Source organism: Sparus aurata, chromosome 11, assembly GCF_900880675.1.
Source record: "Sparus aurata chromosome 11, fSpaAur1.1, whole genome shotgun sequence".
Classification (NCBI taxonomy): domain Eukaryota; kingdom Metazoa; phylum Chordata; class Actinopteri; order Spariformes; family Sparidae; genus Sparus; species Sparus aurata.
In genome coordinates, this window is record NC_044197.1 from 8936462 (window position 1) to 8950857 (window position 14396).

The window sequence follows — 14396 nt, forward strand, 5'->3', positions numbered from 1 at the left end:
CATGCAAGCCAATTCCCCTTGAAGAGTGACGTTTGCCAGAAACCCAGAGGTTGTCAGGTTGTGGGACTGGCACTGTTTGCTTTATGAGGGAGTTTCTCTGTATAGCTGGGCTCAATACAGCACAGAGAACCCAGAGAACAGCTCGTGGAAATCAGAACCGGCTCATAAACCACTTATTATCATTAGCCAGTCACTGGTCACTGAAAATTGTTGGTCATTGCAAACCGACTCTTTCTCTTAATCTGCCATTCACCAATAGTGACAAAACAGTCATTGTTCGTCGTTATGCATTTTAATTACATGCCTTTTCATATCCACCCATTTGATTGTATCTGAAAAGCTACCCAACTGCGTAACACAATGTGCTGGAACTACCCTGATTGTGATTGACAACAAAATGGCCATTATCTCACTGACAGATCAGCGCAATGAGCAATGTGTGAAACTACACACTCGTGTGAGTCTGACTGAGGCCTCGAAAACATTTTGTATTTATTATCCTAAATCATGTGTTTTTTGAACGCATTCCAGGGAGTATCAATCAAACAGGTGTTGAGATGCTCCCAAAACTTGACCCTTATGAGTGTCATTCTGCCAGTGGAATTGCAGTTTCTCATTTCTACAGTTTATGTGCACATGCATGGGTGCAAAGTTTCCAGAGAAGGACACACATTCTCTCGTCAAATTCGTTTCCTCAAAGTTTTCTTGGTTCTTTTTGTGCCTATGCAACGTTTATAAATGAAGCCCCTTGTGAGGTGGAAGGAAACCTTTAGCACACCCTTAACCTTTAGCTTTTTGGTGACATCACAGTAATTTGATTTGATTAGACATTAAGAGATCAGCGTTTTTGGTTGGAAACAGTCTCTGATACAATCTTGAAGGTTTAAGGGAACAAATTAAAAAGAATCAGCTTATTAGTCAACGAACAACAAGAGGAAGAGTAACAATTTTTATAAACACGTAACCTCTTTAATCAAGCAAACATTCCTTGTTCAATCTATGTTTATATCTTATTCTTACATAAATAATTTTGACTTTGGAGATTTTACCTTTAGCTGTTGGAAACTGTGATTGGCATTATTGTTTTAAATTCTAAATATTTCATGGACTCAACAAATTGCTAGCTGCAGTCCTGTTATTGCACCAGTGGGTGTACAGCGTGACATGATATATTGATCATGTACTGCAGTGTTTGTATCTAATGGTGAGATATTCTGTCTGCTGAAGAGACTGTCTAAAGAATTCATGGGATAAAGCTCAGAGCAGAATGGCCATCCCTCAATGTCAGAGATTCATCATACTAACACACTCACACACACGCACTCGCATGCACGCTCACACAGTGAGCTACTCCAGCGTACTCCTAACTTCATAATGCAGACTGACAAAGCCAAATCACAGTCATGCAGCGAGTGGAAACTTAGAGAGAATCAGAGACCCAGGAGACTCCTCAGTACAACACAAAACCTGTCACACTCACAATCACCTCCTTCCACAAATCGCTAAGGAAGCATGAGTGTGTGTGTGTGTGTGTGTGTGTGAGCCTATCCCATGTGGTCAGTGCAACAGAGACAGCATTGTCACTGACTGAGCTCCCTGTGATATGGAGGTGTTGACAGGTAGCCCTCCTACGGGACGTATGCGACCACAACAAAGTAGTACGACTTGTGCACACACACACACACACACACACACACACACACCGAGGCATGCACTCGCACACAGGACATGACGTGACAGACTGAGAATCTCAGCGACAATGTGGGATCCTCAGCACATCAATAATGCAGCGCATCTGACAACTGGAGGAATCAAACTCCCCGCGCCGTCTCTCTCCTCCATCCTTCTTTTTCCCCCTCTCTCTCGCTCTCTCTCTCCATCTCTCCTCACGTCGCCATCTCTCGTCCTCCATTCCCCCATTCATTTCTGCTCACTTCGTTACCCTCTCCTCTGCTACGGCATGAAGACAGAGCGTGAATTAGAGAGCAGGCAACAAGAACAGCAGAGCAACTGTGAACAACTTTGTTGGATGGTATCGAAAGCGACAGAATAACACATTTGGCCTCATGGGATCAAAACACATCTAAACCCCTGAAATGGATATGAGTGCTCATATGTCACAACTGTGTGTGTCTACAGTAAATGCATATTTGTTTGGGCTGTTAGCTGCAGGCGTATAGTTCAGTCGTTTAGCTGGCTTGTCGAATCAGCCACATAAACAGCAACATGCAAACAGGCACACGCAGGGAAATGTCTGTCATAACCAAAGAGCAGCATCTCGTTGTGGCACAGCAGCCATCTGTAGCCGTGACAGATGAGAGCTGCTGCAGACACTGGAGTGTGTACTTACAGTACAGACACACAGAGAACAGAGCTGGAGGCCTGCAGAGTTTGGATGTCACTGCAATGGCTGTCACCAACTGCCATGCCATTGTATTGCTACATAAATCTGTATTGTCGAATGGCCTGTGTGTGCATCCGTGCACGTGCATTTGCGTCCCTCCTTGTCTGTCTCTTGCTTTGGCTCTGCCTGTTTCGTGAGCCCTTTGCTGTCCGTTTGCACATGTATTTTTGTCAGTGTGAGTTAAATGATCGATTCTGGCCATCATTCCTATTGGTCAATAACACACCAAGTTGAATAATGCATGTTGGACATCACGAAGGACCAGAAACAGGGAATCAAATATGTAAATATGCAGTAGATCAAATACGCCATCAGACTGCATCCAAAAGACATTAAAACTTATTTCAAAATGTCATCATCAATAACATTCTGTATTGGACACATCGTTTTTTATGGAAATCATTAAGGTATAATTTGTCTTGCTTCCCTGCACATGCACAGTACCAATTGTAGAGTCAGCAAGGATCAGACATGGAAGCCAGTGAAAAGTTTCAAAACTCAACGGCGACTGAACAATGTTTAAGCTGTATGGATGTGTACGTGTATAGATGGAGACAGTTTGAATAGTATTTACTTGCCAGAGACCTTGACTTCAATAGCTGATAAACACCGTGACAACCGCAGAGTCATTTGAGTTGAGAACAAATGTCGATTGTATCTTCCACTCTGAAGACAGAACCCAAATGTTAGTGGGTGTTTCCGGTATGAAACTGAACTGAACTGAATAAAAAAGATTACTTGGACGTAAAAAAAAAAGGAGCAAATTGTGATATCAGGACTCAGCCATCAATCACAGTTCATGTGACATCTGAACTCAAGTTGGACTTAACCAAACATTTGAATAGGACGGATTATTTATAAATGTTTCAGGTACATTTACTTTCAGTTTAACCTTCAAATAAGGTGGCTTTTGTTAAATTATGGGCAGTTTCAAACTCAATCTGATTGTCTGACTCCTGAGAGCAATGTTGCAGTGCTCCTAAGGGTCATCATAACTGACAAAACTGCAAAAATAAGAAGTTTTTCTTTGAAAGGTAGGTTGGCATTTTGTTTGTGCAGAAATGCCACCAGGACAAATTCATGTGCATTCATTGTAGTCGGTGATTCTGTCTTTTACTTTTCTCCCCCTTTCATTCCAGACTTCTTTCCTAATGGCTGAGACACAGTCAACCATGTGACTGGTCACAAATGCTAATGACGCATGGCTAACGCAAGACTCTCTCCCTCTTTCTCTGAACAGTTCATTCTAACTGCTATACCTGCAGTCTAAATGGATCTGACAAGCATGCACACACGTACACACAAGCGTGCACACGCGCGCACACACACGTCACAGACATCAACTCATCCATATAATGCTGACAGCCGGTATTGCTCTGCAAAGAGATATTACTTAGCTGTATTGCATTGCTTGCACTTGCAGCAGAGAAAAGCATATTACTCACTGATTCCATTTAGGTGTGAGACTGTGGTTGGCTGCTCCACACAAGCTGTGCGGAAATAGTTTCCCTCTCAGCTCCCGTCCTGTGACCAACTGCTTCAGTGCAGCACATGGCTCTCACACAAGCCACCACGGTGCTGTTTCGACACTTCACACAGTCACACAAACTCTCTTAAAGCTTTAATTCCATAAGGCTTCTATTTTTGAGCAATGGTACTTTCCTTGGTGCTTTTACAAATGAGCAAAAAGCCATGGTTGGCCAAGTTTTATAAGAATTTCTGTCCTGCTGGGATGGCAGTGGAGTGTGTCATGGGGGTTGTCTGGGGAATCTGTGGTGGGTGGATGGGGGTTTATGAATTCCCTTATATTTAAACACACATGCACGCTTTCCCTCGCTTTTGAAGGGAAGCGTCACGCGTGATGCCACAATCTCCTCATGAAACGGAAAACCAGAAAAGAGGATTGGCGCATTGAGGGAGGAAAGAGACACCCTTTTCTCCCTCCCTCCCTCCCTTCTCTCTTCCTCCTTCCCTGGCAGGACGGGCCGACAGAGGATGAGACTGTTTACCATCTCCCATGGAAGCATCTCTCTCTCTCTCTCTGTCTCTCTCCCTCTTTGTTTGTGTCACACTCTCTCTCCCTGCATCTCTCCTTCACTCTGCCGACCCTTCAAGCTGCTGCTGGAGTCTCATCGTCCTTTTTATCTTCCCTAGTCCTTGTGTTTTCCCTCTCCATCCCGTCTTCTCTGCGTTCTGTTAACCTTCCATTAGCAAGTCTAATGTCAGGCCTTCCTGGCTGCCTCCTGCATGGCTCCCGGCTCTGTGCTTTCCAGGCACTATGACAATGTTTTCCTCAAGCTCCATTAGTGCCTCCTCACACTGCTAACAGCCATGCAGCACACAGAAGGATGAAAGAGGGGGAGGAATGAAGAGGAGGATTACAGAGAAGAGGGGAGAGAGAGGGAGTTCGTTTTGGGGGGACTGGGTGAGACTGGTGAGAGCGGACCTGGGCAAGAGTGGCCGGCCAAGAGAGAAAAAAGAGTGGAGAGGGGATTAAAGGAGACTGGGGTGGGGGGGGGGCAAAAGGGGAAATTATCAAAAGAGAGGCATAGGGCAATGCTAGTGGGGGGAGGGGAGGGGGAGGAGGATGGATTGGAAGGAGGGCTGAGGAGTGGGTGGAATGTGAGGGGGCTGGGAAATGCAGGCCCTTCCAATACGCCTGTTTAGCAAACACAATTTGCATAGAACCGATGCGGATGGAGTTCTGTGTCACAGTTATTTGCATACATTTGCATAAAATTAATCCCTTTCCCAATTGCTGCAGCGATTGTTTCTGATGCAGAAAATAAGTCAACAAAATGAACTGACGCATCCAAACAAAGCAAACATATTGACACAGATGCGTACTGGAAGAGAGCGCAGGATGAGTCGGGCTACCGTGTGTGTGGGAATAATGTGTGTGTCGGGGCATCTGTGTTCGTGTGTATAAGGCCATCTGCAATCATTTGAGGTCATCTGACTGGCGGTTTTCCTCTTGGTCAGCTATGGTCACTTACAGCCCTCCTACAAACACTTCCTCTGTTTGTTCTTTATCTTTTCTTCTCTATAAACGCACTAACTGTCAACACAGTTAAAAAAAAAAAAAAGTTGTTAAAACACTACTCAAAGTCTGTCGAGTGCCTAGTCTGGCTCACCAGATGTAGACTGCTGACTATTTCATTCGGCAATCCCCTCTGCATGCATGTTACCATATTCAAAATCCCTGTCGCTCCAGTAAACAACAACAACCAGCGAGCTAGCAAACAACACTCTGAAAATGCTCATTTACACCAACCTGGTTGCTAAAGGTATGCACATAAAAAAGCTAGCAGATGTTACCTTTTCTTTTACAGGGATTTAGCCATTTTAATAGCACAGCTGTGTAAAACAAGTTCCCCCAGATAGCATTTTGCTGGGGCTCCTTCGCTGCATCCTGGATTTAGCACCACCCAAGACGATTGTGATTGGTTTAATGAAATGCAAACAAGCCACAGCGTGTTCTCCCCCACAGTGAGAATGGTAATAGATGCAGCCAGACCTTTCTCCAGCGCTGACACAGCCAAGTCTGTTGTTGTACTGTTGGCCACTCTCTTCACTGCTGCAAGTCAAGATCTTGTTCAAAGAAAGGGGGGGAGAACAGCGCTGTGATGGTGGCAGGTAGATTAAACCTTTAACCCTCCACTGTCCTGTCGAAGGGAAGCACTGTGTTGCACTTCAGTTGACTTCTAGTAACATACTGTCTGTATCAATAGATTTAGCAGTTTTTCCTTTCTGTCATTGGGATTATTTTCTAAAAGAGTTAAATCAATCAGGTCAAATGAGAAACTGGGTGTCGGAGAGATAAACGTATAGATAAATCAGTTTCTCACTCAGAAAGCATGACAACATTATAACATACAACTGGAATCTGCCGGCTCCTTGAACAAGCACCTGTTACAAGTTTCAAGATCAAAACCAAGATCACAGGAACACACATCCAAGGACAAACTCTTCTCCTTGCGAAGAAATTCCAAGATCTGGCTCTGTGCGAAGAAAAGGGAAAATAACAACCACATGAGAGACTCCTTCACTAATCATTTTATCCTGCGATCAATTAAAACTACAGAGCGTGAAATAATGCAGATCCTGCTCTCAGGCCGAGTGGGCATTGATCAAACACATTTGGATGGTTTTGCATCCGTGCGTGCGTTTGTGTGTGTGTGTGTGTGTGTTGCATGCTATAACGCACAAAAACTGAAAGAGTGAAAGTGTGTTTGTGTGTTTCTGACTGTGTGAACCTGTCTGTGTGTGTGGCCATTGATCAAAGCAGAGCCCCACTTTGCTGGTGAGGAGAGGAGCCAGTTGATCAGAATTGGCTGTAATTGGAATCTAAATAAGACCTGCAGCATTGATCCGATCTCACTTCTCAACTCCTGGCTTCTGTATATGCAAGCTGTCTGAAGGCCAGGCAGCCCACCGCTTTTAAATCCTCCACCTCCAGCACACAGCTTTTGGCATCAGTAATTACTCAAGTTAAACTCGCACATCTACACTGACTAACTTGACTGAGCTGATGATTGACTGAGCATCCGACATTTTTTTTAATACACTGCCTGCAATTTCCCTTTTCACTGCACCACCTACTCAAGGAAATGCAGTAATTAGCCAAAGTAGCGGAGAGTGATTGCAAATGCCAAATGTTTTCAAGACTTAAACAATGGAGCAAATCAAGGTGGTGGTAAATACAGTGTGCGGAGTTACTGCTGCCTGGTCCACAGGCACAAAAAATGGCTGCTTGAATGCATACACACTTACACCTACACACAAAGGCACACACATTCTCCTACAAACAACCTCCGCCAGCGAGATAAGGGCTAAATTATGGGATCTGTGAGTCGCCTGGTGAGAGCAGCGGCATGAAGACAGAATGCAGCAAGTAGCAAATGGCCTTTACACTGTTTGTGTGTGTGTCTTCCTGTGTGTGTGTGTGTGCGTTTAAATGGGCATTCATGCATAACCAAAGGCACAGAGAGAATAAAGAGCCATAGTTCTACCTCTCTGTCAGGCATTTAAAATGCATTATACTGCCATACCCATTACTATCATGTATACAGATAGAGATGAGAGATATACATTTAGACATAATAGGAGGCATCTACAACAAACATGTCCTTCAGAGTGTTTATGCATTCACACCTATTTACCAGGACATGTCATTCAAAATCACATTAGCATTGCAAATACATCAACACAGGAACAATCCTGGAAGCAAAGCCTTCACAGTGCGTACAGTGCCGTCACACGAAGCAGCTATAACACACAAATCAAATAACGTTTTTTTTAATATATATATATCAGTTACCAAACACGAGATGTAATGAAAGATCAGAAGAAATAAGAACACAAACTTAATCTGGTGAGTTAAAAGTAAAATAATCTATTATCAGTCAAACGTAAACCTTTAATCTGGTCATGAGGACGGTGGGGCTCAGTATCGAACTACAATACTTTTATAGCACTGACTGAATTGCCTCAATGCTAACAAGTTAATCTCATCAATGTCAGTAAACCAATAAGCATGCAGCTCACTTGTTGTGCCAAGATGTAATGGTGCTGGTGATGCTGGCTATCTTGATAAATGCAGGAACAATACTGACGGGGCTCACCATCTGTAATATACATTATTACATATAGAATATAGATTTCATAAAGTGGTATTGAGTAAATTTTTTAACCATACCCAGCTCCAGTCATGAAAGAGGAGATTATTGTAATCTTTATGCATGTCTAAATATTGTTTTGACCTCAGTTTCTCCTCTGCATGACCACTGCCTCTCCTAATTGTAGTGCTGTTAATGGAATAAACTATAATTACACCAAATTTGCATATGCATATGAGTGACAAAAGTGGTGAAAAAGGGGAGGGGGGGGGTGTGTGAAACACAGTGTTGTGATACTGCTGTGGTTCACGTGTAAATGCTCCGTGGGAAATCAGACATATTGCTCCAGTGTGAGTTTACAGAAGTCACAGCTGACTCCTTTTACAGTGTTACAGCTTAACGGCACAATCTGTCCAGACAGAAAGCGTGACCTTTATTAACGCTCATGCAAAACAGCAGAACATGGATCTTTCTCACAGTGATGGATGGTGTCTTGATAAAAAAAGAGCTTATTTGCAAGTGTGTGTTAATTTAGTGTGTGTCTGTATTTCCCATCAGTATGTATGGCTGTATGTCTATACATGTCTGTGCATTCAGATATGTTTCCTTATGTATGTGCATACTTTGATGAGTATATTGTACACCTATGTGTGCAAATCAATGTGTGAATGTGTGTGTCTGTGTGTGTGTGTGTGTGTGTGTGTGTGTGTGTGTGCGTGCGTGTGTGTGTGTGTGTGTGTGTGTGTGTGTCTGACGGCCTGGCTTCCTCAGCCTCAGCAGGAGAGCTGCTTGAGTCTTAACGAGGCTGTTAATTAGTGTGCTTCAGAATGTACATCTAATGAGTGTGTCTTTTACAGCAGAGACACACACACACACACACACACACACACACACACACACACACACACACACACACATTAACATACACGTATGAACAAGAATATAGGCAGATGGACAACAGTATACAGATATGGTACACACATGGTGCTACACATCTGGAAAACATTTCTTCTCTTCGAAAAGGAGAGTGTAGTGTTAGAGATGGTGTGTGTTTGTCCGTGTGTGTGTGTGTGTGTGTGTGTGTGTGTGCGTGTGTGCGCTGTATATTTGTGCTGTGCTGAGGAAAGCGGACCAGCAGGAAAGATGTTGCTTAAGGCCCTTCTCAGTGTGATGTGAGCTAACATTCCCGTACATGGAGAGAGATGAGCTGGAAGTGAAGACAGTTCTGAGCCTTCTGCCATCTCTGCTCTCCACCATCTGTTTACACACACCTACTGCTGCTGTCAGATTCTAGACTTGTGCTGCTGAAGTGTGTGTTTTTTTTTGTGAGGAACTGAGTAACATCCAGTCAGATATTCCAGTTGATGCCAGGGCATTTTGAAACAACACTACGGGTTTGTAATGGGTCCCTGTGGGCCCTTTGGTCATAAAAAAACGACAGCACTCAGAAAAGCACGATTCAATTCCAGTCAGAAACAATAAAACATCAACAGTGGAGGTATGAGGTTTCTGTCTGACAGCAGAACCATGATGCAATGCAGCTACATCCACAGTTGTCCTGTAGACCGAGCCAAATCAATCTGAATTCCACATATCCACAGCCGGCTTCAGATCAACTAATGCTTCATTCCTCACAGACACAGCAGCTTGGATGTGTAGCTCTGCCTTAAAGTATTCATAGAGGCAGAAGACCAAACGTGCACTAATATTTATTTCATGCCGTCTGCCTGTTTGATAGACATTTCCCAAGCGTAAGTGCATAAGGCAGTCATCAAACACCGAAATCATGTCGAACCATGATTGATTGTTTTTGAAATATTTGGATCTGGCACAAATGCACACTGACAACATCAGATAGAGGGAGGAAGGGAAGGAGGAAGAAATGCATGCATGCATCACAGCGAGAGAATGAGCGCACGGGCAAGGAGGAAAATAAAACTTAGACAAACAGTCGCCAAAGCCATAAAAAAACAAAGTGCGAAAACACAAATTTTCATCCCCTGAGTTCTGCCACAAACTGTCTACTCCACATAAAAGCTTCTCATAATGTCTAAGATACAATCATGTGTCCCACACAGCACATTTATTACCCAGTGTTGCAGCAGAAAACCTTAGCAGAGACAGTAAATTCCCACTCTGAAATCTCCTGTGAGTTCAGTACCAAGGACAGCTCCTTAGCTGCTGCTCGCTAAGAACATTTCCACTTTTTGAGGATTTGTAGAGGCCAGATAGGCTCATGTATAAACTTGAGAGTCCGGACAATATGGGACTTTGTGAAATGAATTACATTTTCCAGCATGACTAGTTCCGCCTTAATGCCTGAAAATGTAGCATGCAGGTCTTTTTCAGTCCAGAAATGAGAAATCTCGTATTACTGTGGGGCTCTTGTGGGTGCACTTGAAAACATACAGTTACTGTTGTCTGCGACCATAAAATCCTACAAGAAGGACGGAGGGCCATTCAGGATCTTAAACCATAATTTATGGGGGAAAAGGAGCCAACAGAAACCGTATAATAGTTCTCCGGGCCCTTTTCGTGTCATTCGCCCATACTACCACATAAAGAGAGCTTGTTCACTATCTGTCACAGTGTGCAAGAGTGGTGATAGAAATAGAGATAAGATGGTACTAACCTCTTACAGCTGTTCCAGAGGAGAGCAGGGATGAGAAAAACACAGAGAGGGATTGAGTGAGTCAACTTGTCAGCTGCTCCTTTTGTTTGACAGATGACCCAAAATCATAAAGTGATAAAAGAAAAGCAGCAAATCTACATTACATGTACATTCATATTTATATATTCTATATAACGTACAATAATTTACTGATATATGACTTTAATGATTATTAGCTTAGCAAAATTGCTTGGTTTTATGTCTAATTGTTTCATCAATAGTTTCCTCCACCCACGTATAACATAAGATCCTGCATGACTGCATTAACACTAGCTAAGTCATACACAAATGCCCACACACACACACACATACACATACACACACACACGATAGTGAGGTCACCCACAGAGGAGAGTCTGATAAAACTGTTCTCAAAAAATGGATGAATGCCAAAACTGCAGCAGAGGTACATCATCCCCTGGACTCTGCCATGAATCACTCACTCTTTATACACTCACACACTCTCTTTTTCACACACACACACACACACACACACACACACACACACACACACACACACACACACACACACACCTATACATTCGCATACTCAAAAACGCCCAAACACACACACCCACAAGCCCTCCGCTGCTCTTCCACTTCGCTGAAACTGTAGAAGCGTGCCCTTTCTGCGTGGCGAGCTGCCAGCCACTCACAGCACATTACCAGTGTGTGACCCCTGCATGTGCCGAAAAAGGAAGCATTTAACCTTCTGCCCTTTTCTGCTGATGCGCTCTCCTAGAATCTCATCGTATGCTGAATAAGGACCAACCGGAGTCAACACACCCCTTCGCTTGTGGAGAAGACTCACGTGCATTCTGGGCTTGATATTCGACATGTTTCTTTCAAGTGTGTCTTTCTATTCCCATCTGTAAGCTGCGATGGATTCATTCCTGCTGTGGCGTTCTATCAGCGAGAACATCAATCTGAGAGACTGACATTTAATCCCAAGCCTGGGCAGGTAGTGAAACACACATATATGCACGTAGTGCACACACACACACACACACAAAATAAACAGAACGCACGTAAACACACTATCAGCTGCTTGAGTACAGAAACACAAATCAAAACCTGTGGACTCTGTGTGAACGCTGTGGATCCTGCAGAGCGATGACAGGATGTGAGCTACTAGATTAAAACAGGCTGAGAAGGTGAAAAATAAAGCTATGAAAAAGACAGAGGGAGAGGCTTGGAGGAAAAATGTTTCCCGAATCAATCTCTTGGTTGAGACGCTGACAGAATGGCTCAGAGATACAGGTGGTCAAGGAGAACGAGGAGCTGATGGATATACGTCTCTGGTCTGTGTCTCACTGCCTGCAGCCCTTTGACTGCATCTCTGTGGCTCTGCAGCTACACCTGCCTCTCCTCACCACATGACCACCTGTTCTCCCCTTGGTTTAGGGATGCAGTCTGCAGTTAAAAAAAAAGGGCTCAGTGTGGGACTATTTTCTCCAGAAAACAACAGATGTAGACCCCATTTAAAACTAGAACCTGGATAAAAATAGCTTGTTCGGTACCTCAACCCTGAGCACATTACGCCATTTAGAGCTACTTTGAGGTGAAGACGGATGAGCTAAATGTCAAGGTAGAAACGGCAGACAAGTTAGCCCTGACCACAGACTGCTGGACACATACGGAAGCTACATCACAATTACCTGTCAATTCATCAGTTTGGTCTGGGAGATGCAGTCCATCCAACACTTGTCAGACAACCTCACCAAGCAGCTCGATGACTCAATATAGAATGTAGTTTTTCTAAAAGGAAAATGCCTCTTGTATTTTACGTCATTTTGCAGTTTGTCTCAAAAAGGAACTGAAAGCGACATTCCCTACCTTGGTCCTTTTCACTTTCGTTCTTATATCTGCTGATTTGACATCTTCTTTCCAATGTCTTGGTCTCTAATGCTCATTGAGGAAGTCATTGCAGTGTCTCCATTAGCAGCGGTGTCATTTTCTCCAGAAGCACTTAGCTTCTTTCCCCCAATGATGATGACTTCTTTTAATAAGGTCATGCTGAGAAAATCCTTGTGTGCCTGAGATGGTGTGTGGATGTGCATGCGATGATGTGTCATTGTAATAAAGGACAATATTTCTACTATCACTGTCAGATGCATCGACAACCTGCTCGTTACAAAAGCAGGAATAAAGCACCAAATGACAAAGGAGTGAAAGAACGGGGTACACGAAAATATGATAAAAATGAAGAGAATGAATGAACTAGCGTACAGAGAGAGGAGAACTATTACTGAAGGGCACAAAACCAGCAGGGCTCTGTAATCAATTTTAATTAGCACTGCGCATCACCTGGAGTCATATATTTCAGACAGCGTCGGAGCCAGGTCTGTCAGAGAGCACGGCCTCTTTCGTCACACACTGCCAACCTTCTCAACGCTCCAGTCACAGCGCTGCGCCAGTAGCACTCCAGTCACTGTCATCATCAAGTCTTTTACCAGTGAAGGTCTAATTCATAAAAATCATATACGTTTAGTCTTGTCATAAAGACAGTTTGGACAGTAGTCACATAAAGTTCCTATTTAGAACAATTGCCGTATCTAAACTCTCCGGCCATCCTTCCCTGCTAGACAGCCATGTAGTAAATGCTCGATAGTGGCAACAGTAGATGTTTCAACGCGGAGGTTTCGCATACAGAGGTGGAGAAATAAAAAGTATAAGCGTACTATGGTAGTGTATGTGTATAATAAGAGATGTATTAATACGAATGTCGAGCTAGACATGCTGTCACAGCAGCAAAGATACCATCCAGTCTGCTAAAAATCTTGTCAATTGTCAGGAGAAGTGAAAAACGGGAATTTCACGAGGCACCACATCAAAAGATTTAATGGCTCAGCACCTTCAACAGATTTGAGGATCAAAGTAAACATACACAATGTTTTATGGATGCTTCCTTTTACCTACAGTATATACAGAAGCAAAATGTGGAAGATGTTTTTTGTCACATCCCCCCCACACAAACAGTCTCAGTGTGAAATGCTGTCTTCACAAGTTGATCTAAAGGCAGCTTACTTGTCATGTGAAAAATGCTGCGTTGACTCTTTGACACAGAAAGCTGGCAATCAGCTTTTCACACAGCTCTGTGTGAAAGGGACAGAGAGGCTCACAAGTCTAAGTTAAGTTTCAAGTCTTTAAGGGCCAAGTCCAAGTCAAGTTTCAAGTCTCTTATGGTTGTAATGAGCATTCTAACATCTGCTGCATGCCATCCGGTCTGCTTAGGACACTGCATAGTTATATCTAAGGAATTCATGTTTGTGTTTTCTTTATGTGTTGAAAGTTAAGTTCATGGTCTGTCTGTCCTGTGTTTGTCTGGGTTATCAGTCATACAAAAAGGTACTCTTGGGTTAAAGTGACCTAATATATAAAACATGTTAATATATACACGTGTAGACGACTGTAATACAGAGTATCCTTGACACACAAATTCATATTTCCACTGCAGCGCAATTAAAAAGGCTGATTGACTAAACAGAGAGGTGTGATGGCTCCCCGGTAGAGTGACAGCGACCAGAGCATGGAATCTGTTCCACTGTGAAGAGTGACACATTAGATGATTAGACAGCATGCTCATGACAGCTGCCACAGGTACGCACACGCATACACACACATAGAAACAGAGAGCAGGCAAGGGACTAGAGCTCCGGCTCAGTTACAGCACAGTGTAATAAAGAACAGGCTGGCAGCTGCA

The 14396-nt window shown here is 43.5% G+C and overlaps 1 protein-coding gene across 2 annotated transcripts in view; it reads right to left on the minus strand.

The window, feature by feature from the left end:
• Positions 1 to 14396, minus strand: part of dab1a (DAB adaptor protein 1a) — a 204388-nt gene that overhangs the window by 120619 nt on the left and 69373 nt on the right. Inside the window, exon 2 of one of the 2 annotated variants that reach the window (XM_030433467.1) lies at positions 10655 to 10663. The exons of the other annotated variant lie outside the window; for it this stretch is intronic. The gene's annotated coding sequence lies outside the window, so the exon portion shown is untranslated. The remainder of the gene's footprint in view (positions 1 to 10654; positions 10664 to 14396) is intronic. 2 annotated transcript variants of the gene reach the window in all.